General features: G+C 36.0%; 1 pseudogene; it reads left to right on the top strand.

Moving 5' to 3' along the window:
• Positions 1–1,921: 1,921 nt before the first annotated feature.
• Positions 1,922–2,226, top strand: LOC102486555 (thioredoxin pseudogene; annotated as a pseudogene).
• The last annotated feature ends 2,853 nt before the right edge of the window (positions 2,227–5,079 follow it).

Here is a 5,079-nt window from a genome sequence, read left to right as displayed (position 1 = left end):
TATCTTTTTCTTTTGTTAAAAATGTGTGAAATAAATATCTGATGGTGTACCACAGAGGAAAGGTCAGTTTAATGACACTGTGTACTCTTTAAAATTAAAGTCAACCCACATAGAGCATTGAACATGCTGATCCTCTGTTTAAATCTTATAATGTGGACATAATACAAGACCATGAAATGAAACTTCATGCTGTTTAAGGATTGTGTTTTATTTCGAATCCAATCATTGTACTGGGGGACTTACTGGATTCTTTTTTTTTTTCTTTTTAAAGTCCCAATAGGATTTTTCTTTTTTTCCCCAAGTTTTTTTTATTTCATTTTCTTTTATACATTCAATCACATTATTTAGCTTATAAAATGAATATTTCAACAGGTGAACATTTCTCCCCAGGATTCTTTCATTGCCCTAAAATTGACTTGTATTTAATATTCCTTAAGTATACTTTAGAAAGTTTCATGTTATAGCAGTTGGCTGTAATAGAATTTGTTGTTCACAGAATTTGATCCATGCTTCCTAAGGTTTAAGAGAAGATTTCACATACTTTGCCAAGGTTATTATTACCTAGATATGAATAGATTGCAGAACAGAATACGTTCCTGAAATATGAAGAACCTTGCCCACTAATTCGATTGTCTTATAAATGGTTTAGCCTGGTTCCACTATTGTAGCATTATAAATGTTCTATTTTATTTGTGTCAACACAAAAGGCCTAAAGACTGCCAGAGATTAAAAGTTATTACCATTGTTATTGACAGTAATGGAGATGTTTGGGTAGACTCCGACCCTCTCCAGAAAATATGTATTTTTATTTACCAAAAGAATATTAAATTTGCAAAATAATCTAGGATTTAACCTAGTGTATGCTATTTTGGTATATATATATATATATATATATAGAGAGAGAGAGAGAGAGAGAGAGAGAGAGAGATATTTCAAAAACCAAAATTTTCTTATCATACTGAGACTATTTGCCCAGTGAATTAGTGACATTTGTTAGTTCTGGGAAAGGACTCACATAGACTAAAACAAATGAGGCATTTTAATATCATATATTTTTTTAACATGGAACTCATTGTAATAGGGGAGAATCTTTATTACAAATACTAAAATTTTTGTAGACTCAGGGAATTTGGTTTCCATAATGTTAAAATGTTAGAACTCTCAGAGCAAAGAGATTATATCTGACCCACATCAGAAATGAAATATCTGAATTATATGAGGACTCTTTTTCCTGCCATAGTGAATGAAGAAGACACTACAACCAATCAGATGGAGACAAGGTACCTTAGCGAGATGTAGCTAGAGTTGGAGATGTTTCTTATGTCTCTCAGAAAGGATCTAACACCTTCTCCAGGACAGCATTGCAAAACGTGGATATGAGAGTAGGCTTAATGGGGCCTGAAACAGAGCAGACTTGTACCTCCCTTCTCAGATAGTAGTACAGAGAAATTAGACTCTTTTAGAGTAGTCCCATGTCCAGGCTAAAGCATGAGTGGTAATCTGACAATTGATAACAGTAGAGCCAAGGGGAATGGGCCCAAAGGCAGATCAGGTTCAGAGTACCATTTTGTCTTTTATTGTGGTAGTGTCATGACAGTTCCCTAGGTCCATTTAGAGAGTGCAATATTTCTTAAGAACTAATGAGAAAAATAGACGGATGGTCTATGAGGTATAGACTTGGATACCAGAGGTCATGGAAGGATCAGGGAAAATTAGTTCATTTTGATGAGGCAAGTACACATGATAAACAAAGGTAGAACAGAATGTTCTAATGATGCCAGAGACATAAATAAGCTACCATAACCCCACCTGTCAAACAGAGCAATCCAGGGAGATGAAACAAAAAGAGAAGCTCTGTTCAGCACTTTGGATCCTTTTCTATTGGTTTGTACAGGCACTCATCAGCAATCCAACAGCCAAAATGGTGAAGTGAATCAACACCATGAATGCTTATCATGAAGCTCTGGGAGGTGCAGGAGATAAGCTTGTAGTAGTTGACTTCTTGGTCACGTGGTTTGAGCCTTGCAAAATGATAAACCTTTCTTTTATTCCCTCTCTGAAAAGTATCCTGTTCCTCGAAGTAGACATGGACGACTGTCGAGATGTTGTCTCAGAGTGTGAAGTCAAGTGCATGCCTACCTTCCAGATTTTTAAAAAGGGACATATGGTGAATTTTCCAAAACTAATAAGGAAAAGTTTGAAGCCACCATTAATAAATTACTATAATCATATTTTCTGAAACTGTAACCAGCCAGTGGGCATTTAAAACTTGTACTTTTTTTTTAATTTACAAAAAGTGTGAAGTATGGAGACTATATACCCAAGTGATTATAAATGATAATAAAATATTAATTTTACCCTTTTAAAAGCTGTCTGATGTTGGGACCAGCAGTTGGTGTAATGGCTATGTCGCTGGACTCCCATGTAGTCGACCACAGTTCGCGTCCTGGACCCGGTGGCCTAAACTCATGCCTGGCGCATGTGCATGCATGCCTAAGATCCCAAGAGGAGAATGGAGAAGAAGGGATTGTGGTGTTGCCATCCCCCCGGCAGGGAATTTCTCGCTTTCTGTTTCTCTGTCTCTCTCTGTTTTTTGGGTGAGCACACACACCCCCTATAGCAAAAACCTCTCAAAAAAAAAAAAAAAAAAAAACACCTCTCTGATGTCTGAATTGCTTTCAAAATAAACAAGAAATAGCAAAAGAGAGGGAGAGAGAGAAGACTCTTGAGGAAAATCCATGATTGACTGAATAGTTACGTGTCTTGAAAATTGAACTGAATGACTACCTAAAATTAAGATACAGTTATATTTCAGGTACTGAATAAGATGGAGGGTTCAGTTACATACCAATTTCATTGCATGACTAGAATCTTGTGCCCACTATCCAACTAGCATTAATTTTAAATGAGAAGTTTACATTACATTTACTTAAAAGAAGGAAACACCTAATTGGAACTTTCACAAAAGCCATTCTTTTATTTTATTTTATTTTATTCTTTTTAAGGGTGGTTTCTGCTATTGGGTGCATGTGCTGCCAGAAAGTCAAAGACAAAGAGACCGAGAGTGAGAAATCATCCCTCCAGGGTGGATGGCCATGCCACAATCCCTTCTCCTTCATTCTCCTCTCAGGATCTTTGACACTCATGCACACACACACAGCCTGAGTTTAAGCTACCTGGTCCAGGAATCGAACTGTGGTCAATTACGTGAGAGTCCTGTGACGTAATCATTATGTTATCTGCTGGTCCCTAAAGGTCATGTTTTAATCAAAATACTGGTTATATAACTTTCCAATGGACTAACAGTTGAAGAGGAGTCAGGGGAAGATAGTGTTAGGAAGGACACACCTACCTACTTAGAACTCAAAAGCTGAAATAGTCTTATCTTGGCATATCTTGCTCCAAGATACATTTGCATTTTGAAATCCTTTATGCAAAACCTTATTCAGTAAAAATGCTTCTGATCTGCTCATTCGGCACAGGTATATCTGCTCCTACGGTGGGTGAAAGAGCCCCACTTGACTTAAAGAAACTCCCCTTGCACTCCCTTATGTTTGCCCTGAAATACTAAATGCTGTATATCCTGTTACTATCCTTGCATCACTTCCATGTCATAATAGGAAAGATATCAATTTCCCTTTTAAAAGTACTGTAAGACATATTTGATAAGCCATGGATTAAAATATATCTGATTATGAGTACTTTAAGAGTTAATTTGAAACTAATCTATTTTTCTTCCATAATTAATTTTAGGTATAAGTAATGCTAAGATTTGTAATAAGTAGCAGGATATAAAATGGTAAACAGAAAAAATGTTTGCTGTGTGTTTTGTTACAGTTGGGAACCAGTGAGAAGCAGTTAAAAAAAAAATCCCTGGATTATGGTGCTAGGTCACTGGGGAATCTTACAGACATCCCTTATCTAGGCTTACAGATAAAGTGACCGTTTAGATATTACTGAAGTTTCTTTGTATTTTGTCATCTGTAGATCTTTCTTTATTTTCTGAAAGAGGCGAGTTCTGAACTGAGTCTTTGAAAGACAAATTAGAAAAAGCAGCAGGTGTTTTGGAGAAGGGCATTTGAGATTAAAAAAGGAAAATGGCAGATGCAAAGAGTGGCTAGAATTTCATGCATGTTGCAATGGCCCCAGAGTTTTAGGGTGGGCCAGGAATCAGACGTAGGCCTCCTATGCCACCTCAGCCTTCCAAGCAGCAGTGCCCAGGGCATGCTACTATGTGGGCTATATGGTGGGGCTATATTTTTAAAAATAAAAAAAATATGAAAATAAATTCTGTTTCTTTCAATATCACAATGCATTAGACACCCTGAAGTGCTCAGCAAAACTTGCTTTGCAGCCTATTTCTTCATCTAATTAATTTAAAAAAAAAAAGTCCAAAAAATGACATGGGTAGAGTTTTAACTATTAATCACATTGACATTAGAACAAGTTCCCACATTGTTAAATGACTTATAATTTAACATTAAGAACATAGTGCTTATTTAAAAGTATTCAATTCTAATAGAAAACTTATGCCAAGACTTTTTCTTATTTTGGACAATAAAGACTCTTTTCTGTAAAACATAATTTGAAGTTTTATCTTCTCATTTATAGTTAGTTAGCATAAGTTGCTTAGAGGATGTTTTGGAAGAGAAAAAGAAACAGGAAAGGCCTCCTGCAGAGTACGATGATCAGAAGTTGTTACATCGAGGTTTTTAGCATTAATATTTTTTCAAAGGAAAGGCACATACTGTAGTAATTATTGATTGCCCGTTGGGGAAAGGAGGGTGAGGGTGAGAAAGAGAACAGAGGTCTTGAGAGAATTCAAGGGTTTGAGCATCTGATTAAGAAGTACAATTAAAGGATCCAGTAAGGAAATTAAATTTGTGCAGATGGCTGTGAAAAGAAAACAATCTTCTTCATTGTCATGGGTCACAAATTCAGTCTTTTTCTCACAAAAGAGATAATTGATGCTGCAAACATTATGGGCCGAAAGTATAGTAATGAATCCATAGGTACTATTGGAATAGTATTGTTTGTTCTTAAATGTTATTGGAGTTTTCCCTTGTAGAATGACTTTTG

This window comes from Tupaia chinensis, unplaced genomic scaffold (assembly GCF_000334495.1).
Source record: "Tupaia chinensis unplaced genomic scaffold, TupChi_1.0 Scaffold000174_1, whole genome shotgun sequence".
Taxonomy (NCBI): Eukaryota; Metazoa; Chordata; class Mammalia; order Scandentia; family Tupaiidae; genus Tupaia; species Tupaia belangeri.
The sequence above is the reverse complement of the archived record's forward strand: the minus strand, read 5'-3'. Positions and strand labels throughout refer to the sequence as shown.